The sequence below is a fragment of the Anser cygnoides genome, chromosome Z (assembly GCF_040182565.1).
Source record: "Anser cygnoides isolate HZ-2024a breed goose chromosome Z, Taihu_goose_T2T_genome, whole genome shotgun sequence".
Taxonomy (NCBI): domain Eukaryota; kingdom Metazoa; phylum Chordata; class Aves; order Anseriformes; family Anatidae; genus Anser; species Anser cygnoides.
In genome coordinates, this window is record NC_089912.1 from 23358888 (window position 1) to 23384424 (window position 25537).

At 39.5% G+C, this 25537-nt stretch overlaps 1 long non-coding RNA gene across 1 annotated transcript in view; it reads right to left on the reverse strand.

Moving 5' to 3' along the window:
- Positions 1-25537, reverse strand: part of LOC106046540 (uncharacterized) — a 134243-nt gene that overhangs the window by 103929 nt on the left and 4777 nt on the right. The window contains exons 3-8 of the long non-coding RNA XR_010827464.1: positions 24905-24998; positions 23229-23348; positions 21690-21893; positions 21415-21558; positions 9015-9068; positions 5867-6006 (exon numbers count right to left, since the gene is read on the reverse strand). This is a non-coding gene — a long non-coding RNA (uncharacterized lncRNA). The remainder of the gene's footprint in view (positions 1-5866; positions 6007-9014; positions 9069-21414; positions 21559-21689; positions 21894-23228; positions 23349-24904; positions 24999-25537) is intronic.

Sequence of the window (25537 nt, forward strand, 5' to 3'; positions counted from 1 at the left end):
AGGAGAAACACACTATTTTCTTTCTGAACTTTGCTAGAAACAGCTAGCAACGAAACTGAATATTGGTATCATTCAGTGGAGAACACAGAAGTCTAAATCTTTTGACTAGAAATTAAGTAACATGCTCCAACGATTCCTCTCAGAAATAGTGACCTAGTTATGCTACCTACACTAATGCAGCTTGTTTTCCTTTCAAGACCAAAATCACCTTTGCACAACGATTACTGTGACAGCCAAGTGATTGTTTGTCAGCTTCACAGTCAGAAAGTCTGAATAAGAAATGGCTCTGTGAAATCAAAGAGAATCATAAGCAACTATTTATAGGAAGCATTTGCTGCTGACACACCTCCCAAAAATCAACTACTCCTCTGGACTTGAAAATGAAAGTTCAACTTGCTCATAGGTGATCACAATGAAGTACAAAGGAAATTAAAACAGGGAGACCCAAGAGAGCTGTCTTGTCAGATCTAATTTTCTATTTGCCAATGGGGAGTGCTTTAATTTCACTTGCATGTGGATTCAGTTGGTGAAACTATGAAAAAGCTATAGAAAATTATATAAAGTAGTGTCTACAGAAGACAAGTTAGCTTTTAGAAGACGTTAGCTTTTTCTTTTTTGCATACCTCTTAAATCTTAGCATGTCATTTTACCCTAAGTTTCCTGTGTACATCCTTCCCCTCCTAATATTATTGCTTCTGTTCATCTTACAGTAGCACTCAGGAGTTCTGGTGAGTAGCAAAGCAGTATTTCCACTTTGCAATCCGGTATTGAAGAGCAAGTATAAGACAATAAAATGTATAGTACACTTGCTGCTCCAGAGATTTTATTTTGCTCCAAATAATTGTTCCAAGTTATACATGGTCTATAGTTAGAAAAGCAATTATATGATCTCTATTTTGCCTGTGGTGATCTAAGGCACAGCAGGACATAGGCTCCTCCGTTCTACTTCTTTCTGGTGTCTCCTCTCACAGGTCCACATGGAGACACACAAGAAATGGCAGTTCACCCTCCACAAGAACTGGCAGGAACCAGAGCATGATCATTTGCCAAGTGAAAAAAGAAGTCTGTAGCATAGCTAAGAATCAAACCTGTGTCACCTGAGCCACAGTTCTGTGCCATCAGCAATCACCAAATTTCCTGTTCATAAATAAATGGCCACAAGTTTTTCAAAACACAACTCAAGTATAAACACTTATATCATCAGAGGTTTTTTAATGTAGTATGTCAAATGAGTTTTTTTAAAAAACACACAGGAAAAAATAAGATAGTGTTCTATCTCCTTTTACTATTCCAATTTCTACATGGTGCTGTTACATCTGGAAAAGGGGAGTGAGGAAGAATATGCATTTGTCAATGTAGAGGAGAGCCCCACCCACCTCTTTATGTTCACTGATGAGAGGTGGTTTTTTTTTTTTTCCCATTCATGTTGAAAAAAATACATAAGAGAACCTTATAGCATGACAGGGAACTAACTAGATGAAGAAAAAATTGCATTTTCACAGGGTACCAGATTTGCTTTAAATGACTTTGGCTTGTTACCCCATCAACATCTCAGAGCTCGTCAGAAGACAAACTAGAGCAAGCAGTTTTTTTAAGTGCAGAAGCTGTAACAAAGATATACAGTGGTAAATTGGCTGCCCACAACTGAACTTCTCTTTAGCCTTCAGAATAATACCTGATGTTTAAAATAATAATGCTATTATCATTATTACTTTGATTTCAAGAGTTTTGTAATCACTGACTGTCAAAGAGCCCTGTTTCTCTGGTAGATAATATATTTCACTTACAATTTCCTTATAGAGCTATGTGGTAAGCGGCTCCATTTCCTGGCCCATGTTTCCTTTTAATAAGCAAATTCGTATTATCAAAATCCTCGCTGGCCATTTTGAGATTATTCAAATTCTGGAGACATTCCATAAACCCAGCACTGCTAGGAAAGTCTGTATCATTCTTTCCAAAAACTGGTTACCTAAAAGTTGTAGTTATCCCTCAGCACATGGCTAACTGACATCCACTTACGTAAGTGCAAGTCTCAGTCACACAGACATGAATGACAGGTATACAAGCAACTGTACTTACCTACCTGTTCCTTGTTTCTTCTACATGCTCTAAGTTAGTAATTACAAAGCAGCTTGAGAAAATATCTCAGAGATGAAAAGGCCACAAAGCCAAATAATGAAGTCAAAAATTGTTTTATTTACTACTATATATTGGTCTTTCAAAGTAGTAATATATTTTGCTAAGAATGAGAAGTCTGAAACAAGGACAGACAGACAATTTGTCAAAAAGTCAAATTCTCCTGCTGCACTCTCCATCTTCTAAATTCATCAATACCAATAAATGATATATTCTCAACCAGAAATTGCTTGTGACAAAGCAAAGAGCATAAGGAACTGCATAGCCATTACAACAGTGACAGTGTGCTTCTGTCATGAACACTGACATCAATGGCAGCAAAGAAGAAGCTGTCTGCTCTGCATAATTAAAAAAAATATTAAAGTGTATCACAACAAGGTGTCACTGATGACAGTTCCAAGGAAATATTTACAAACACAAGTATCTGTTGAGCACCAGGTCTATTTGTCTATCCTATCCCTTCATTCTGCAAAGTGGAAAAACAAACATGAAAGTAAACAAATACAGCATCTCTTTGAATGGACATCTATGCAGGGGCAAAATTAAACTTTTGTATGTAAATTATATAATTTATTATTAAATTGCTGTGGACTGAGTTCCAAACACAGCAACAAACACTACACAAGTAGATCATTGCTTATGTATTAAGTTTCTGCTATATCAAGTGAGGAAATAAGACACTTCTGCATGGAACTCCTTTCAAGACTTATTCAAGATGCCAACAGCAGGGCAACTTTTATCATCCAGCGTCTTACTAATGTACATATAAAAAGGAGTTATATAATTCAGTCTAATATATTTAGATTTGTGCTGAGTTCATTAAAACAAAAAGCAGTTCAGATAAGCTACTCCAAAAGACAGATCCTTAAATTATGCAAAACTGATGAGAGGATGGGACCCATTTCCAGGCTGGTACTGCTGGTTCTGTTTCCAGCTGGCACTAAGAGGTAGAAGTTTGACAAACAACCATTTTGCCAGAAAATTCAGTCTGTGCCAAGTACAGCTTACTGAACTTTTTCCAGACTCAAAGTGCTATGATAAGTTGAAAGGATCATGATGTTCTGTTTAGCCATATTAGATTAACTAATTTGCTATACTCGTAGCTGACGTGCCAAGTCTCACACTAAACTTGAATACCTGGGAAGAAGAAGCTCCCATATAGCTCATGTATTGGCTTGGTATTCAAATCATTCCTTCTTCCAAATTACTCACAGATATCACAGAACAGTGAGCTAGCTGTGATTGCAAGGAAACTACCTCTTTATTTCAAGCACGATCCCATGAAACTGGTGGATTAGCTAACCCACTCTTAAGAAGCTCTCGTGATGATAACTCCATAATTTCAAAACATAACCACATCTACAACTTGACGACTGTTCAATTAGAGAGTGTTTCCTGATATCCAACCTTAAACTCCATCTTCAGCAGCAACTTGCTGCACACTTGAGGCCTTTTCTCTCCCCCGTTATCTCATTTCTGGGTTAAGGCATTTCACTTGCATCATGTTTTCTAAAGCAGCGATTTCTGACTCTTCTCCTGGGCATTCTCTAAATCTCTCTATCTCCTTTTTAAGAGTCATGCCCAAATGATACAACTTTCACTGAGGCTTCACAATCACCAAGGTCAAGAACTATTGCCTCAGTTAGTATTATCCAAATCAGCATTTTTCTCTTCACAACTGCATAACATCAATTCAGCTTTATGTACAGTCTACTACAAAAGCCTAATTCTCACCTCCACTCTTAATAGGATAATTCCCAAGCTCCACAAACACATGCACCAAGAGCAGCAATTGCACGAATACCAGTATAAACCAGCCACTATACAATTGTCACTGCTCTGCCAGCCAGTCCCACAGGATTTTGTCTTTTCCTTTTCCCTCATTGCTACAATACAATTTCCAAGTTGAAAGAAATAATAACCAACTCATCAACAGCAATGAACAAGCACAGCCATAAGACAGCTCAATACAACAATGCAATACAAGAATCAGCATGACAAAGTCACCGCTGACTTCACATAGTGCTGCTGGTAATAGTTCTGCTTGGAGCAGAAGGTAGGACTGGTGACCTCTTAGATGTCCCTTCCAACCAATGACTTTACAGGTCCTTTATGCAATGATTAAAGGCAATTAGCACTTTGGAGAATGAAATCTAATCATAGCCAAAGTTCTTAACTACAAATTCACCAAGAACATTTGGGAAGATCAAAGGGATCTGCCATTTTAGCTAGCACATCTGATCTTCACTAAGAAATATTCCCTATATTTATTGTAATAACTTTATTTTAATATTTATTATTTTTTAATTCTTCTTGTCTAGATTTTCTTCTTGCACATTTCTGTCACGGACTATTTTGAATAAAATCAGGACTTGGTAAGAATTGAAAAAACAGCTTTTTAGAAGCTTCATTAAATAATTTCTGATATGCTACGTATACAAAATAGAAGACAGGTTAACAAAATGTACTTTTAAATCAGCAAGTCAAATACTGAGCATCTGTACAGATTGATTGGGCTCTTTCCAGTCTCTGGGAGGGAATCCAGACTAATTTATGAGACCTTCAGACGCCCCTTATAGTGCAATGGAGACAGCTAACTGCTATCGGAACAAGACCTGTGTGATGCCTATGTTTTGCACCAAGATTAAGTACATTAAGACTCCAGTAATAAATGCACTTAGACTCTGCAAAACATCATTTAAAATGCTATTTATTAGAGCTAGAAATATACAGAAAGAGAGGACAGTATAGATAACCTTATGTCTCATTAGATGCTGGGAATCCTGAGTGGTGTAGCATCAAATCCCACACCGCAATCTACACACAGCATGCTGTGCAGACCCTGTCCATAGAACAGATTCCTCCATTTCGGTCACTCAAGCTTTTACAGAATTTTCCTGCAAGGAAACAACTCTATTCAACATCTCAACTGTCAAACAATAAGGATGTTCACTTGAGAAGTTCTTGCTGTATGCACTTGTAGATAAAGGCAAGGCCATGCAGCTGGTGTAACCTCCAGTACCCAGAGGGGGCTCCAGCATGTTCCCGTTACAGCTCACTGGCTGAGGTTATCTTGCAGCCAAGGTATCTGTGCAGCACAGCACAGGCATGGAGGCCACACTGTACGGGCAGCACAGCACAGTGTAGGCATGCACCTGCCTAGGTGAATTGTTACGTGGATCACAAACTCCCTGATGTACAACAGTCTTCTGGTCAGGGTCAGTACACCTATTAGAACTTTTCCTTAGGATTAGATGTGTCACGTCCCCTACGTACCTTTTCCTCTCCAATAAAGAGCAAAAAGTCAATAAGACAAGTCAGATGGAAACTTCTACACTGTTGAAATTTGAAGTTTTGTGGATGGCAGCTGAGCCCCCTTCTTGCTTTTTTAAGACTGCTAGAACTAGCAAGTCTTATCACTCATATGTGGAAGATGAGGAAAACAGACTTCTTGCACTCTTGGTGCTTCTTCAGTTTAACTTTGAACAAACAAGTGATTTGGCTGAATTAGCTTTCAGAAGAAAAAGTGAACAGAATATCCTTTTATTAATTTCAACCCTGTCAGACTACAATGGCTGTCTGCATAAAGCTACCATGGCTGCAAGACCAATGCTAAATATTAATGTTATCAAGTTTCAGTTACTAATTCAGTTTCAGAAGTTCCAAAATACAGTGCAGCTAAACAAACAAACAAACAAAAAACAGCATAAAGAAATGCACTGTTTATTACCCGCTAATCTGAAGCCATGAGCTGAAATGAAACCAGCTGTGGACTTTGTGATCCTTGTGATCCAAGGCTTTTATAGGTAGCCATCAGCACATTGGTGTCCTGCTATGGTTTTAGAAGCGCGTAAAATGACAGACAGGTTTCTGGAATAAAAAAGAAACACAAACAAAACCTACTCAATGCCACAACTTAGTGACTTTTCCAAAACAGCCAAAGAAATACATTTGCAAAAAAATTGTATTCTTACATTGATGGCAATACATAGTATTCTTCTGCACAGATCAGACGTGATAGCTGAAGTGACAGTTTCTGTTACTGGCACCAGTTGTTTTTAATGAATCTGTAGTTAAGAATTTTTCCCTCAGAAGACCCTTTATGGCTCGACCACAGCTGGAGCTCTTTCTCTATAAATAAGCTAGGCCAAACATGAATCCTGCCCATCCCTGGATGTGAGCAGAGCCTTAGCCCAACATCCCCAGCCATGGCAAGAGTAGGAAAGTTCTATGGGAAGAACAACTTTTGCAGCCTACCTCTTCATTTGGAAAGCCTTTTGCAGCCTTATTCCAACTCAGACTCTGATCTTTCTCTCTCCTAACCCTTACCTAACCTTTTCCCAAAGCCACTTACTACATTAAAAAAAATGTGGAAATGTTGGTGGGAAGGGACCTCTAGAGGTCAGCTAGTCCTACTCTTTTGACTTTGTGGCATTTGCCTGCATTTTATATCTATACAGTCATTGTAATTTAGCACTTAACAGATTATTAACAATATAAATAATTTTTCCCCAAATAAATGATTAGTGCTCATGTCTCTACTACAGAGTGCTACAGTCTAAACCCTCTAATCCTAAATTAAGCACTTTGCTTTGACCTCTGTACTAGTACAGAACAAAGTAATTATCTCCACTTTAATCAGTATTTCTTTTTTCTCTGTTGTGAATTGAATGCAACACAAAGACCAAGGAGCATACATTCCATACAGGTCATAGAGCAATATGTATTGATCAAAAGAAGAACACTTCTTTCTGATTTGCATACATTGTACCATGAAAGCAAAATTGGACTGGTTCACTTAAAGTAAGCAAATACAGTGATTTCCAGTCAGTATTTTCACACAGAGAGCTCCCAAAACCTCATCTGTCCACCTGTGATTAGCAACCTATAGCATTTGCTTCCACAGAAAAAGAGAACGTCATAACACAGTCAAATACTTACGTTATTTAAGCAAGATTTTCTCCCCAGTGTATCCAAAAAGAAAAGCAATACCACAATAAATAGCCTTGAGAAGATGTTCCCTAAATGAGATCCTGACAATCATAATAATCATAATCAGCTTATTACTGGATGGACAGAGTTTGTATGACTTAGAAGATGAAGAACTCTTACATATAAGTGTGTATACAGGATAATGACGCATTTTTCTAGAAGGAAATGAAATCTTCTAGGACAGAGAAACTAAACCCTATTTCACCTTCATGGATAAAAAAGCTGACGTGCAGGCTTATATTTAGATTCGTTAAAACTTTAAAAATAAATGTAAAGTTTCTTGAAAGACAATGGGGAAGATGTATACACTTTCCTTTTCCTGAAGCAACAGGAAATTTTAAGACGTGACACTCTTTGCGTCTTTGCATTTGCTGTTTACATTGTCACCCAGTAAGCCTGACAACAATAAAATTACAGCAGTAGAACCACAGAGCACAAGAAGGCTTTAAAGAACATTGCAGGTCTCCTCCTCGCCACTCATCAAGGCACGATCAGCTGTCTATGACCATTTCTGAGAAATCTTCAAGCAGTTCTCAAAGACCTCTGATGACAGCAGTAATACCAATTCCCACAGCAATCTTCTGTAGTGCTCCATTATCCATACTGCCAGAAAGTGTTTTTTAATGGCTAACTCTAACATTTTTTTGCGTAGCCTTTACAGTCTTGAAGACTGCTAATGTATTCTTATAGCTCCCCTGCAGTAGTGATGCGTACAAAATTATGTTTTTTTCCTAATACCTTTCTTCTTTTTAGCTATATAAAGCCTATGCAGAAATTCAAGACAGTCACCCTTCTGAATACATTCTGAAGTCCATGCTACCACCAGCCTGAGTAACCATAAACTCTTCATATCAGAAAAATCTTACTACTTCATATACATATTTTCCAACAACAGACTTATCAAAACTAAGGGTGGAAGGAGAGTCAAGAAGGCATGTAATTCCCTCTTTCCCCAAGAGATCATACTTGTTTAAAATTTAATCAGTCTGTTCTTACTTACTACTTCTCTGTATAACAAAGACACAGGTGGAAGTTAATTAGTCTGACATTTTCCATAAAGTAGGCTTTACTTACATTGTTTACTATCAGAATCTGCACTGTTATCGTTACCTAAGTACTGCACAGGTGGAAGCCTTCACAACGAAGCTCAGAGGGTTCAACAAAATTCACATGCTAAGTTACATATTCTTGAGTGCCATCTACTGGTACTTTAGCTATTCTGAAACTCAGAGCTACCTGAGCTGCCCTAAGACCAACTCTGCTGAAAAAATAACGACAAGGTTGCTTTCCCTGTTGACTCCTGTTATAGTGTTTAATATCCTGTGACCAAAGCAGTATCAGAGGGTCTTCTGGAAAACAAGTGTATGAGACACCATAAATTGGAGATCAGAGCCATACATAGAAATTGCACTTCTATTGTGCCCCTATATCAATCCTGATGAAATCAACAGAGATAGACGCTTAGTTTCATCACATGACAATATGATTCCAGTTAATTTTAAAACAGGTTTATTATAATACTATAGAATTTACATTTTATCTTGGCAAGTTTTACAGAATCTCTGAGGCCCTGAACAACTGTGTATTAAAGACATGCCTACTTCAACCTTTCCGCAGGGGTCATAACAAATACAATTTAATATTACCTTAGAACCACATTTTTTGACACATGAAAACCAAGTACTCTAACTTTTAACAGCACATTCAATTAACACACAGCTTATCAGTCCCCAGTCCTCAATTCTTTAGCATTCCTCTGCTCACCAGGAAGTTAATAGGCTATCTTGGCCCTCCTCTAAGCCTGGGCAACAACTACCCTCTTACAGTTCAGTTAAGTGAAGGCAGCTTCTGGCACAAAATTCATGCAAACCCATCTTTGAACCCACATCAATATCCTTCGTTAGCTGCTCTGATTCTGCACCCGCAGGGTAAACAGGTCCCTGAAAAGACATAAAAAAATAAATAAAATAAAATAAATTAGCCTGTATTAGAGGGCACAAAGAAAAAAAAAAAAAAAACTGTTTCTCAAAACAAAAGTGTTTTAAACTTGAATATGTAAGCCCCTTAAATTGTCCTCATTTGTTCTCAGTAACATCAAATAGAGAGCTGGCTCCTTTCCTAATCATTCTGCTACACTGTGCAAAAGAAAAATCTCCTGGGGTTTTAAGCTGAGAATCATAAACATTACTATATCACAAACAAGAAATGATATTTGAGCAACCTGCAATTAAATATGAATCTAAGTGATCTATTAAGTAAAGTACTGAGCAGGCCCCAAGGACTCAGACAGCACTGTGTGTCCCTTCCCAGTCCTCCAGGGCTACTCCCACTGTCCAGGCCCATGCCGCCATGTCACCAGGGCTCTCAACCCTTGCCCCAGCAAGGCCATGGCAGGGCTGGGCTCCAGCTCCTCACAGCCCTGCCCAGCCATGGCCCTGCCCAGCCAGGCCGACACCCAGACCTGTGTCCAGCCCTGGCCTTGGCCAATCCACAGGAGGTGCCCAGTGCTGATGCTGCCCCGTTGCCCCCAGCTGGGGCTGTGGAAGGGGCCCAGCTGTCAGGCCCTGTCCTGCCACCCTCATGGGGAGGCGCCATGGTATCCAGCCCCAGGGAGCTGGCAGTCCTCAGCACACCCAGACAAGCACAAGCTCATACTGTAGCAATGGATCAACATGATGAAAATTAGCATCTGACCTAGCTATTGATATGTCACTTCCCTGACACCAATTAGAAATGATATCGACAGGTAAAGCATCATTCCTGCCCCTCCCAGCACACACCTCTTCTGACTCAGCATCACAGAGCATAATGACTGTTAGGCACTTGAAGGTTTCCATCACCTCACCTTTCTCCCAGGCTATGACACAGTCACTTGTAGGCTGCATTTTCCCTAGAAAATCACTCAGGTATATAGGCTTACAAGGTTTCCTACAGGAACATCTGCCTCATGCCAACAACAAGGAAGGGCAAATATATAAAAGACTGGGATGACATGGTTAAAGCACTTTGCTTGCCACAAGCAGATGGTAGAAAACTGTGACCAAGGAGGTTGCAGGTGAAGAAGGCAAGTCTGGCCAGCGACAAAGACACCTATGCTTGGGGTATAAAAGAGGGAGGATGGCACAGGGAAAAACTATGAATCCATTCCTTTTCATTACACTTACCACATTGGAAAGCAGCACTCAGAGGTATCACAGAATCACAGAATTGTCTAGGTTGGAAGAGACCTCCAAGATCATCTAGTCCAACCTCAGCCATAACACTAACAAGTCCTACACTAAACCATATCACTAAGGGCTACATCTAAACGTCTTTTAAAGACCTCCAGGGATGGTGACTCAACCACCTCCCTGGGCAGTCCATTCCAATGCCTAACAACCCTTTCAGTAAAGAAGTTCTTCCTAACATCCAACCTAAACCTCCCCTAGCGCAACTTTAGCCCATTCCCCCTCGTCCTGTCACCAGGCACGTGGGAGAATAGACCAACCCCCCCCCTCTCTACAGCCTCCTTTAAGGTACATATAGAGAGCGATGAGGTCTCCCCTGAGCCTCCTCTTCTCGAGGCTAAACAACCCCAGCTCCCTCAGCCGCTCCTCATAAGACTTGTTCTCCAGACCCCTGTGTAGATCTGCTCGAGGGAAGGAAGGCTCTGCAGGAGGATCTGGATAGGCTAGACCGATGGGCTGAGGTCAACTGCATGAAGTTCAACAAGGCCAAGTGCCGGGTCCTGCATCTGGGGCGTAACAACCCCAAGCAGCGCTACAGGCTGGGAGAAGAGTGGTTGAAAAGCTGCCTGGCAGAGAAGGACCTGGGAGTACTGGTTGATAGGCAGCTGAATATGAGCCAGCAGTGTGCTCAGGTGGCCAAGAAGGCCAACAGCATCCTGGCTTGTATAAGAAGCAGTGTGGTCAGCAGGTCTAAGGAGGTGATTTTCCCCCTGTACTCGGCTCTGGTGAGGCCGCACCTCAAGTACTGTGTTCAGCTTTGGGCCCGTAACCACTTTCTGTCCACCCCATTTGCCAGATTCCTAGAAAGATGCTCAGCATGCCCATCGCCTCATCCCCAAAGACACAAACATCCTATAAAACCATCACTCAAACTATTTGCAGAGGGCAGCAAAGACTGAGGGCCTTACTCCTTGCTCTATCAGTACAAGATGGAAAAGCAAGCTCATCTGCATCTTCAAAAAGGTTGGCAAGCACTCCCAGTTGAGGACTTGGGAAAATCCTGTCTGTAACACAGTGTCTGTTGTCTTACTATCATACAGCCACAGGCACTTCCAGGCAGAATGTGCTAAAGACAGTAAAATGGGACATGGGCTCCTATGCGGTGTGGGCAGCACAGGCAGGCACCTGCACACCACAGGTGATAACAACCCTTCTCCTGTGTGTGAGGTTTTATATGCATAATGGCAGCAGGGTCTGTGACATGCACCATCTGTGTGAAACAGAAAGACACTGGGTATTTTTGAAGCAGCCCACTACAGTAGGAAAGCAACTACAAATATGTGGTTTAACTTTCTTTTATACAGCCCTGAAACACAAAGCAAGGACAGACGATGACAGGAACCAGACTAAATCTAATCCAAACTACAAAAACCAAATGATGTTCAGAGTACATATGGGGTCTCTATCATCACCTGCTTCAACCTACTGACTCATTTGTACTGACTCATTACCAGGCATATAACCATCCACCAAGCAGCCAACTGATACTGCCTGCCTGCAAGACAATCATATGCAAGTCACACTATGGGAATGGAGGAGAAGGCAGTTACCTTATGCTGCTGCACTGCAACAGCACCCTAACAACCCTTCTCAGAAAATCTGCAATGAAAGACAACTTAACCTTTGCTCAGCCCAAGGAAGAGAAAAGGCTGTCAAGTAACGTAACTGTAAATTAACTAAATTAGGAGTTCCTAAAAGATGGACAACTACAAATTTAGACTCCATTTTCAAGGCACTTCTTAAAAATTTGCAGTACAAATAACCTTAAAACCCATCATAGAAGTGAAACTTATCTCAACCAAGGGTATTATCACATCTTTTCACCTGATAGTGATTTATCCCATAATTAGAAGCCTTGCCAAGTGGCAGTTGTGTAAACCAGAAACAGCTAGGTCCTCCTTACTACATTATCAACAATGTCATTTCTCTTTTGTAGTGTAAATAAGGTGCTAAGCATTTGCTCTTACTTGATTCTGAGATCAAGAAAACCTACTGAGAGAGACCTACATATATGACCTTAACTTTCTTTTTCTACTGGGGTTGGTAGTTAAATTTCAATTTCATTCAGACTTTCCCTTCCAATAACAGTCTGCCAAGAACTCCAGCTGTGAGTCTTAAAAGTTAAAGGAGTTATCATTATGGTACATATAAAGTATATGAATCATTTAACCTGTGATCTAATTTAACACTGAGTGCATTTAGCACTTTTATGTTATAGCTTTTAGAACAGGGCTCCTCATTTTATTACTCAGTACACAATAATAAAATAATTTCCTTAGTACTTTGTGGTAAATTTTTCATTCAGTTTCTGCTTTTCTCTTTCAGAGCTATAAGCCTGAACCAAAGCTCCCCGCAAACACACCCCCCAAAATTCCGAATCAGCATTATGATTCCTGTTGGTTTCACAAATAACCCTGGTTTAATTACAGATTAAGTTATGATCTAAGGTCCAACACCGTTAAATACTGGACAGCTCACAAAGAGCTACATTTTGCAGCATCAGCTTATCTGCACCAGAATGTAAATCTCAAAATCAAGACAAGCACTTACAGTTCTTGACTTCAAACAAGTCAGAGAATGATTACATAGCAAGATCTCATTCACTCTCAAACCAACCACTTGAATTCAAAATTGTATTAACATCAGTAGTCTTATGAGTGTAGTACTAACAGTACAGGGAGTTCACTATATTCACTATATCTGAAGAAAAACAAAGCCTCATGAGCCATAACCAGGTCCAGAACCCTGTGTAGGTTCCATGTTTCACACACAATAAGGAATATACAATTCAGCAATAAAGATGGAAAAGAAAACACAACTAAACACATTTCTGCACTGCTGAATTAACAGATAACATAAGAACATATTTAATATTTACACATTTAAAAGGTATATTACTAAATTATTGAGTAAACCAACAATAAATTGGTAATAAGATAAAAGGGAACATTGGCCACAGAACATGTGGAATTTCTAAGCAGATAAATGCTGAGATGGTTCTCTAACATCTTTTACCCTTGTCTCATGCACTGGTATGCAAAGGGAGAGGTAACAAATCACCAAATTACAACAGTAACAAGTAAGCTTCACTGTGTTCATGAATCGATCTTAACAAAAGTTTAAGAGAGACACATCAAATTATAGAATAGTCAACTGACATTTACGATTTCTTGTAGAGATTGAAATACATTAACTCTAATGCAACGAGTGCTTCACGTACGACAAAAAAAAAATGAACCTGATCCTCATCTCTGACAACTTTTAAACACGTTAATGTTTTTAAGCCAGTGAAGCTATTCCCTATTTACACTAGTTGATATTTATCGAACCAACCACAGAGTACTACAAGAATATACTTGTGCCATGTTTTATGAACTCAGACAAGGCCAACAATTTCATTTTTGCTTCAGTATTTGCTTTATTTCTGACTAACAAAAGTCAAACCCTTAAATATTATTAGTTTATGACCAAAGAAATTTAGAAAAAGAGAAGTAGTAAATTGTCAGAGATGGATTCTAGGAAGGAATACACTTTCAAATGGGGCTAGGCACCCACCTACTTTTCATTTCTTTGGATTTTCCATTTTTAGAAGCTTGATAATGGAAACAACTGTTACACAGGAGAAAAAAAAGAAAAAAAAAGAAAAAAAAAAAAGAAAAAAAAAAGTCAGTTGAGCCCAAGCAGTAAGAGCTATTGAGAAAGCAACCTTTATTTGATCCAAATGGCAATAGATAGTTGAGCATTTATGAGAAAGCTGACTTCATTAATGAAAAATGGAGTATGAAAAACAACAAGGAAGAGACTAAGATTTTGTGAGTGACCTGTTCAAGTGCCTCACCACCCTTATGGTGAAGAATTTCCTCCTTAAATCTAATCTAAACCTACCTTCTTTTAGTGTAAAGTCATTCCCCCTTCTCCTGTCACTACACTCCCTGACAAAGAGTCCCTCCCCAGCCTTCCTATAGTCCCCTTTTAAGTAGTGGAAGGCTGCTGTAAGGTCTCCCTGGAGCCTTCCCTTCTCCAGGCTGAACAACCCCAATTCCCTCAGCCTGAGGGAGGCAAATCTTCATGATCCACCAGCTTGCCTGACCTGAGCTGGTACTGCAATAGGCAGACATATCTGCACTTACAGTCCTGAAAGCAAAATAACCATGAAAGCATGGTGCTGCACTCAAGTAGATTTTCTTGGCTGTGATGTAGGGTTTATTAACTTCAACACTGCTTGAGGCTAACATGACTAGTCTACCTCTGATTCCATCTGTTTAGTCATGGCACACCTGCCTTTCATCCTACAGCATGGGTATGTTATATGATTCTTCATCTGTAAGAATAAAGACAATATTGCACAGCTATCCTCCTAACAGTTCAGTATGGATTGATTTCTGCAACACTCCCAAATAAATGTCACATATTCATGGGATACTTGCTGTTTCTGGATGCTCAAAACTGAAGCCAAATTCTGCTTTGCACTTACCATCTTTCTGCTTTCTTTGTCTACACTATGCCCCAGTGAGGGAAGAGAAACCTCAGAAATGAAGATCTGATAAATCTTAGAACAATCTCAAAATAAAACAGAAAGAAACCCACATAGCAGAGATTAATTCAGAAGGCTTGCCATAGTTCTGAAAATCAACCAAATTGATTTTGCCACCATCTTGAACTATGAACATATGGGCACAGAGGAGACATTCAAAGTATAAATCTGGAGCATGCTAGGCTCTTGGGGCTGCATGCAAAGGAGTATGTTATTCATTTGAGAGATTAGGGAATATGAAAGCTGTATGTTTGGAAAACTAGTATTTGGAAAAAATGACATATTTAGCCTCCATATATCCAGGGGTAGATTTGTCACTTTTAAGACAGAGCAAACTTGCATTTTGAGGATCACATCACACATTCACTACTTTTTAGACCTGGAACAGCCCAGTCACAAATGCATTCACAGTTCCAGTAACCAGTACATAGCCTTCCACTAGTGAGCTATCAGAGGGCCTAGCATAACAACAGCTGTTACAATCAGCAATGTGTCAAATATCCAGCTCTTCACAACTAGTGTTCTAGACATTCAGGTATAATTCCACACAAGCTATCAATTATCATAAACAAGAAGCTTTCTGGTCCACTTGACGCAAGTGTATTATCAATCACAAAACTCTCAGTAATTCAATAACACACTGATGCATACAGGCAGCCCTGCCTTGTTCTCACAGGCCAGCCTGTGGCACGGTGTCAGCACTGGGGACACATGTAGAGCACACAGCTCTCAGATCACCCCTACTTTGCCTTCTGCTCTTCAAAGCTGTTCCTACTGTCTACAGGCTACAGTTTGCAAATTTTTTAAACTTACAGACATACTACATATGTTCTTACAGTTTAATTTACAGAAGTGTTGCATAGCCTTTATTTTCACTTCATGTGGGTTGTCTCAACCCTTCTCTCCTGCAGATAATTTGAAAAATTGGAAAGAGACCATATAATTTCTTAGTTGCACAACTTTAATTTTACTTTTGCACTTAATCTCTCCCTGATTCCACACTTGTGTCAATGAAACAGGATGATGCAGTAAAAAGACTCCTATCTATAATGTATTTTCATCCTTACACAAACTGGAAACTGGACAGAAAGATGTGAGAAAAAGGCACTTGCTCATATCTCTACTGGGCAAATCTATCACCCCTGAAAGGTGATGGCAATTGCAAGAAGTCCCCAGTGACTGGAAAAAAAATACTACACCCATCTTCAGAAAAACACAAGATGAGAGATCTTGAGAGATACTGGCCAGCCAACCTAACCATAGTTCTTTACAAGAAAAGGAAACACAACCTTACTTGGTAGGTTTTTGGAGACACTTCCAGGTGCATGAAATGGAAGAATGTGACAGAATAGAGAATAGCCACCCTCTATTTACCAAGAATAAGTCATGCTTGACCACCCTGATTGCATTCTGTAACGAAGTGACCGGCTCTACTGACAAAGGGAGACCAGTGGATGTAATCACATCCTGTGATTTTTGCCTTCTATTTTATCTGAAAACCTAACAAGGATGGGTGAACTGTAATGCAACTAAGGAAAAGACTGTCTGGATGCTGGGGTCAAAGGGCAGTGGTGAAGCGTTCAAAACCTGCTGGTCTACCAGTTAATATAATCAAGTATTACTGTAGCTCAAGGTCTAACAGTTACAAGTGTTTTTCAGGAATTAATACTGAGTCTCATTCTCTTTAATACCTTCATCAGTGACCTGAAAAGTGGGAGTGGGTGCACACTGAGTGTCTGGATAACTCCACATGGGACGCAGTGGTTAATAAGTTGAAGGGCAGGGTTGACATTAACAGTTATTTCAACTAGCTAGAGAAATGAGCTGCCAGGAAGTTAAACATGCATCAGCGGCATGCTCTTGCAGCAGTGAAAGTCCATTGCCTACTGCACTGTTTTAACAGGACTGTAACCAACAAGTTGTGCAAAGAGATTACTCCTCTGTGACACTCATGAGGCAAGATCTGGAGTTCTGTACCCTTTTAAGCAGACCTCAGTGCAAGGGAGATATCAGAAAGTTTGAGAAAGTCCAACAGGGGATTGCTACTGTGGGTCAGAGCAGATCACATATGAGGAGAGGGTGAAGAAACTGGGTTTCTCTAATCCAGAAGAGAAAAAAATAAAAGAGAATCCAATTGCTCTCTCTCACTACCCGGCTGGGGTAACAAGGAAAGAGAGACAGACTTTCCTCAGAGGGGCACACTAAATGACAAACAGGCAATGGTCTCAAATTGCAATGATATTCCAGACACAAATAACAAAAAATTCTCCTAACAGTGGTTTAGCAGATGTTCCAGAGATGTTTTGGGATTTTCATCCTTGGAGATTTTCAAGGATCAAATGAACAATGTTCCAAGTAATATGGACTAAGTTTGATGTGGTGCTAGCTCTAAGCAGAAGGCTAGCATATGATGTCCAGAAGTCTCCACCTACCTAAATTTTTCTACAATTCTGTGAACAAGACAGATTATATCAGGAAGAGAAACATAAAAACAACTGTACAGTGCCCTTGAAAATTAGATTTAGAATTACAAAACAAGATTCTAATTAGAAGATTATAAGATTATAAAATTTCTTCCAGCTCTGTCAAGGAGTTTCTATAAGGTAGTTGCAAGTACACAGGCCACTTATTGCAAAGTTGATCATTTCTGGTAAGCTTTTACTCTTCTAGAGGAGTCTTTCTTTGAGGTTTGATCTAAAGAAGAACCAAATACTGTAGGCTGTAACTGAAAGCAATATATATTGCGCTTGATATACAGACTACTACGTGACACTAAATACTCTAAAAAACATATCAGGTGTCTCAGTTACTGAGGATCACCAACACAGTTGCCACACCAACTGCCTCTGTGCATCAGTTTTATAAAATACAGATGAGAATATCCCCTCATCTTTCCAGGTTTTTGAGACAATTTACTGATGCATGGGATGCACTCAAGTACTACAAAAAAGTGCATCACTTGTCTTCAAATCAGCATTTGAATATTATTTAATAATTACAGCATATCCCCCCCTGCAAACTAAGGACAGAAAAACACCAAATAGCTGGTCACGATGCATGCATCATCCATCCTGTTCATCTAATAAAGGCCTGAGGAAATGAAAAAAAAATTAAAAAGGATTGTTGCCCTAGCATTAAATAGACACTCTTAACACAAGATCATGAGAAAAAAAAAAAAAAAAAAAAAAAAAGGTTAAAATGTGCAAAGGTAACCTCTATCCTGCTGCTTCCTACATTTTGAGGATCTGACTTTTCATTGTTAAAATTGTTCTTCAAGTGCAGTAAAAAAATGTAGAACCAACAGGCAAGAAACAACTAATTAGAACGTTGCAGCCTAGTCAGTGGGATTATGTTTCTCAGAGAAATTCCTTTCACATGCAGTAGTTTCAAACACACTCCTCAATGTTCACAGATGAAAATTAGCATTTTTGAAACGAAGTTAGACTACTTCATATAAGGTCAGCTCACATTTATCATGCCCAGTTTTCATATCAGATTTTACACTGCCTTTCAGTTCACATTTTTGCTTGCAATGAATCTTACAAATGCAGGTTGCACTCACCTTGAGGAAAGATAGGACCAAATGCCAACACTGTGCTACAGATAACGAAAGATAAAAAGCAAATTTCATTTCCTGCCAACATGTTTTCTGTGGGCCCTTTGATCTTTCCTTGTGCTGAATACTGATAACACCCTGCATTCTATTATGTAATTATACCTGTGTTGTCCTCATTGATTGAGCATGACAATTACAGACCACTGTGGAAGACTGAACCACTATCTCTAGCTCGGTCCTCCACTGAACCTGTTAGTCAGACAGGGGCAGGAAGGCAGCAGACTGTTCTGGTTTAACCTGGCAGACAGGCAAGCACCACATAGACATTCACTCACTATCCCCTCTCCCAGTGGGATGGGAGAGAAAAATCAGGAAAAAAAAGAAAAAGAAAAAAAGTAAAATTCATAGGTTGGGATAAAGACAGTTTAATAAACCAGAAAATGATCGGAAAATAATTACAATAATTGTGATAAAGGAATATACAAACAACTGATGCACAATGCAATTGTTCACCATCCGCTGACCAATGCCCATCCCATCCCTAAGCAGAGCATCCCTCCCATGCTGCTGCGGCCAGCCTCACCCCAGTTTGTTTTTCAGCATGATGCCACATGGCAAGGAACATCCCTCTGGCCAGCCTGGGCCAGCTGTCCTGGCTGTGTCCCTTCCCAGCTCCTGGTGCACCCCCAGCCTCCTCACTGGCAGGGCTGCACCAGAATCTGAAATGTCCTTGGCTCTGTGCAAGCACTGCTGTGCAACAACTAAATCAGTGTGTTATCAGCATTATTCTCATCCTAAATCCAAAATGTAGAACTATACTAGTTACTAGGAAAAAAATTAATTCTATCCCAGCTTGAAACCAAGACACCAACAGTTGTCAGTACTTGAAGGGGACTTATAAAAAAGATGGGGAGCAACTCTTTCCTCAATTGGATAATGACAGGACAAGGGGCATGATTTTAAACTAAATGAGGGGAGATTTAGATTAGAAGTTAGGAGGAAATTCTTCACTCAGAGAGTGGTGAGGCACTGGCACAGGTTGCCCAGAGAGGCTGTGGATGTCCCATCCCTGGAGGTGTTCAAGACCAGGTTAGATGAGGCCCTGAGCAACCTATCTAGTGGGTGGTGTCCCTGCCTATGGCAGAGAGGTTGGAACTGGATTATCTATGAGGTCCCTTCCAACCCAAGCCATTCTATGATTCTATGACATAGAAATTTCTTTTTCTTTAGACAGGTAACAGGTGCTTACACCAAAGGCTGAGTTCGCCTAACCTTAAAACCAGAAAAAAAAAAGGATAAGAAACCTCAGAGATTAATCCAAATTTGGACAGCCTCCCAAACAGTTTTTTTTCTTGAGGAACATTTATCCTCTCTGTGAGATGAAAAGGTAAAAATAATGGAGCAGTTGTCTTCAGAAGTTAGAGTAGAAGGCTTAGCATTACATAAAGATACACCACAGTTCATAGTACTGGCTAACATATGACAAACAAACTTTTTTGAACTGGACAGTTCAAAGACAAAAAGTCTCTAACTCAGTCCATTCAAGATTCAGAGACACAAAGGTATGAACAACCATCGTTTTTGTAAAAACATGAATTGATCCAAGCTTCCTCAGCCCTTAAAATATATTTTTTAAAAAAATGTATATATAATACAATACATTCCACAAAAGCACTTCCAGTCTCAGGAAAATTATTTTTCTTGCCTCTTAAGTAATAACTGTAATTTTAATCTCCACTGAGGCCCTCTGTAGGGATGAATAACATACTCTAAAGAAGACAGTGTTCTAAAACAAATGTGAGAAAAAACATACATGCATCTTCAGATACACAAGTGGTGTAAATGGCCTTATGTTTACATATCACTTACTTTTCAGTGCTTTCTCATCCTGCCCCTGAACAAATTCAGAGCAAACTTTTCCTGCCGATTCGCAGCCCCACACTTAAGCAAGCCCTGGGACCAGCAAAGGCTTTCCTTAGAAGGAAGAGAAGATATTCAGCAACATAATCTTGGCAGTAAAGCCAGAGTTTCAGGACAGATTAGATCAAATTGTGCCTTGTAGGCACAGCTCTACAAGAAGACTGGTCCAGGGACGTGTGGTCATTGCCAGAGCACTCAAGGCTCCATGCCCTAGAGAAGCACATTACCCAAAAATCACACATATCCCCACAATTCATTCACTTCAAAAGGTGTCCAGCCTCCAAAGAAAGGTTTTCTTTCCTATTTTTAACCATTACCAGCCTTCCTACATGGCACCTTACTAGTTGCTCATAGGAGTGTTAAAAAGGGCTCCCACGTACTGCGTTCAGGTGAATCCAATGATCCATACCTGCTGTCTATGCATACTTCATTCTTAATTACATGTAACAGTATCCTTGATATGCATGGCAATGCCCTCTTTTTTGTTTATTCATCCTAATTCAGCATAGTTTATCTAATGTTTTTAAATGTGATTTTAATAAAAGCCAACTAACCACCTTTCAGTAGTATCAACCATAATGTATTTCCTTAAAAAGCAGCATCACCAGCTCCTCTGGCTCACTGCCTACAATATTTGTGACAATTTATAAATAATTGCAAAGTTATTTAGTGTACAGATATTTTCCCTAAGATATCTCATGCAAATAAATCCAGAAAACAATTTTAAATGTTACAATATGATACCACAGTCCAATTATCCCCACTGTCTTTCAGGGTTGGTTTAAGGCCCACCTTATCACCTAGAGACTGAATTACTTACTACTCAGGTGGAGGTTTTTGAACACTTCTTGCTGAAAAAAAAAAAAATATATTTTCCTGAAGACTAACACAATCGCCTTCCCTGTCAGTTTCTTGAATATTTATAATGTTACAGTAAGCTTAGGCTTGATACTGCCTTCACTCCTGGACCAGTGAAGGCAGTACCAACAGTATTCCAGGGAAGAGATAAGCATAAGCAAAGGCATAAGGAAAAAGGACCTGCTCAGCACCTCTGAAGCTCTTCTTCAAAAGATCCATATTTTCACATCAACTACCTTCCCATCTCCTGGACGAACACAACTTATTCTCTCTATACACAGCATGATAGCATGTCACTGAAGATGCAGAGAGCCTGGGCCAGAGTTGGGCTCCTCCTGCCAAGAATGGGAAAGAGGAGACCGGGTCAGGAAGCCTGGGAACAGGTCTTGAATTAAATGTTAGCAGCTTCTGATGCCCACAGTGGGACAGAAGGGGAATGATCATGTCTTGGGTCACACACACTCACCAACACATTCCTTGACATCAGGAGCAACAGTAAACTTCAGCTATTGAGGCAGTGCAGAGTACTCTTCTCCATCTCCTCCTGCCTCCACGCAGGCATCAGCACCATGGCTGGTCCAGGCAACCTACAGCCATAGACAACTGCATATCTTAACTGTAGCCTAAAGCCAGCTCTGCATGATCTCCAAAGTTAGTAGCCTTCTCTCCACTTTATTTATGTAAAGAAAATAAAAGGAAATAAAGTAGAAGGAGAAAAAAAATTTACATAAGTCCTTAAGTCCACATATAAAAAACAAACTAGAAGACAAACTAGGAAAAAAAAATGGATCAAGAGACCTTCATATATCACACTGAGATGTTTTATTCTCAGTAGATACTCTTTACCACAGACTATGTGAGAGTGTTTAGTGCACTAGTGCACTGCTGTTTTATAAACCAGGAAGCAAATTGGTTTTAACGGGCTAAACAATTAACATTGAGGAACATTTCATGCTTCTAAGCCTAGATAAACCAATGTCTCGTCTTGGTTTTCATGAAAATATGCATACATCTGACATAAAGCCTACCCTCAGATCAAGAATTCAAACTCTTGCTGTTGTATTCCACTGTATCTGAAAGTGGAAGTTATATGCATATAAATCCAAGATAGAATATAGCTGGGAATCCTTCTATATATATGAAGTTTAGTCTGAATGAAATTCAGATTTGGAATGACAGAAAATTTTTACAGCTGTCATCGTTTGACATTTCGTAATTTTTAAAGTGCTGTTCTATTCATAGCTGAATTCTGGCCTCTGTTTTAAAAACTTCTATAATAGAAATCTGAGCTTATCACTCCATGTGGAAATGAACTGAACACACTCAGGTTTTTTTGTTATGGTGGAGAGTTTTGGAGACGAGGTCCCTAACTACTAAAAAAAGACTTGTATGGTGATATTTGGATTGAACTGCAGAGTTCAACCTTCCTAAAATTTGTTTATTATTATGGTTACAAGAAGCCCATATTATACTTCTATAACTGTGTCAAGGGGAACAGAAGACAGAATACTGTATAAATTCTACATATTATAAGCAGCACAACTCCATGTGCACTAAAACATCTTATTCCTAAATTTACTAACTTCCAGAAGTTAAAATTTCCATGCTTTTTTCGTCCTCTTCTGACCTGTTAAAAATTGCTCCCATCATCCTGAGACCATCAATCTTGCAGACACCATGACTGTTTCATGACAACAGCTTTTAGTACATATTACATTATTCTCACAGTAATCAATTTTGTATAAATAATTAATTTATTTCATTTAGGTTGTCTTCTATTATAGATAGGCCCTGGCTATGAGCTATTTCTGAGAGCTATTTAGGGTAAGAGTTAAACCCAACCTCATGCCATCCATGTTATGAACTCAGATTGCAAGACCATTTAAAAATAAATATTTAAGAACAAATATTCCAGAAGCATTTTATGCATGGGGCCATGACTACAAGAGCTTGACAAAAACCAACTGGTGAGCAAGTTCTCTTTCCTATAATTGCTTACTCATACTTTACTCAGTTTGCTCCTTCTTCATGAGTCTTGTATTCCAACACACTGCAGAAGTAAATGCAGGCCCTCTGGTGATGACTTAACATGTTGTCATTCTTCTTTTGGGAAGAAGTCTATTATCTAAAAAAAAAATAAATGTAAGATTTTAAAATAAAACACATGGCTTCTTCTTGGCTTTCTTCCCAGTGGATTCTCCAATGAATCTTCAAGCTATGTTTGCTTTTAAACTCAGTTGACAGAAATATTTCGTATTTAAACACATGCCTTCATTCTTTATCTTAAGTGAAGTTCCAAATCAACTACAATCAAGGATGGAGCTTCAGGCCTGGAAAATACTCATGTATCCCTAAACTTCAGACAAATCCATATTTTGGGTTTACTTTGAATTCTGCAGTCAGCTCCTGTGAAAAGTTTGGGTCAAACCACAGTTTCTAGGCATTTGCAAATATGCATACATGCATAAATACTGAGTAAAGTCACCATCACCCTAGGCTAGAAAGGAAAGATAAATAGTCTTGATGTCTCTCCTCGTAAGGAAAAGTTTTAAAAAGCTGATTTTCAGGAAATGTCATGTGAAAATACAATGTGCTGTAAAATGTTTCCCAGGAGGAGCCGTTCTCTCCCTCTTTCTCCTATTACTCCTATTAACTACAGTGAAAGAGTGTGGAATGCAGGCCCTCCCAGTCCTGAGTATTAAAAATAAAAATAAAAAAATTCTCTCAGCAAGAATGGTATTAAAAAAAAAAATCTGTCAGCATAGAGTACATCAGCAAAATCCATACTTCCAGAGATAGTTCTCTCAAATCCCAAGCAGTAAAGTTGTGGATTTTCAGAACTTAGGACATAGCCATTGGCATCACAAATACAGGGAAAGCTAGCGAATGTCTCTTGAGCTAGGAAAGAGAATCTGTTTACGCAGTGGAAAGCCAGAGCTTGTATGCACACTGCAGCAGTAGGGCAAGTGGTCTGCCTGCCTCTTTGAAACTGTGCCCACGGTTGTCCTCAAATAATCATCAGACTAGTGTATAAATATGGGCTTGAGAGGGATTCAGATGGAGATAGACTTAGGATTCCAGTGCTGGATCTTCCTCAAGCAGAGGATGTTTATAATCCAGGTGACTGTTTTACAGATCCTTTCCTTGCCTGCAGCTCAGAGAACTGGAGTCTGTTACAGCCCTGTCAAACTGATGCTTACTCAAGCAAAAGCATTTTAGCTTTGAATATTTTCCAGTTCACTCCTCTGTGCATTAATCAAGATGGTGGCCATCACAGCCACATTTTCTCCAGTTTCAACCTGCAGCACTGACAGCACAAATCCGTTTGCCATGGGCGTCCTCTTGATGTGCTGTCTCCTAGAATCACCCAGCCCCAGAGATTTTCACTGCGTGAAGTGAAAACTGCTACTGCTTTTATTCTAACATGGCTATTACCCTTCAAGTAGTTTCCCAGAAGCTGCAGTGCAGCATTCCCCTCTCATCAGCTTGCAAGACACATGGACAAGTGCAATGAGCAAGGACCGCTATTTTTCATTGACATGCTGATCTCGCAGCACTGAGGAACCTGGAAAGGCACTCCCCCAAAAAACTACCTCTCTCAAGTCACGTATTTCTTCTGACCTGAAATCCCCACTTCCTATCCACTGCAGCTTGCTTTATACATACAAAATACGTGCCCACCAGCCTCTTCCAGATTACATGCTCTGCAGTCGTAAGGTTTCTTTCAGCAGACCAAGGTGCAGAGGCAAGTGTTTGGGATCTTGTAGTGCTGGATCTATTACAAAAAAAAAAAAAAAAAAAAAAAAAAAAAAAAAAAAAAAAAGCTATATGCCATTATCACCACCAATTAGCTGTAAATAACGAAATAATAAATAAAAAGGAATATAAGAAGAAGAAAGCCACTTATTAATCTTAATTCATCAGGAGGAAGAAGAATAGAAAGAACTAATCAATGAAGCAGAAATTAGAATGCCAAAGCCAGGAAATCTTTGTAGTCCCTTCCTCTTGCGAACAAAACACACATTTCTAGAGGTCCTGACTCATGTCGCCTTCCAACTTGATCAGTCCATAGTACAGAATCTCCTAAATCGGTCTCAAAAGTCAAAATAATGACTTAGGTGAAATCCTTTCCAGAAAGTCCAAGACATGTTACAGTATGCAAAACACAATGTTTAACAGCAGCATCTTTCAACCTCTCTTACAACAAAGAAATCTGTAACTAAGCTGCCCAATGGACATTCATATCTTATCACCAGATTTTAACATATTCATTTATGGTTTTTGTCTTGTGAGAAGTCTCTTCTGGGAGGAAGG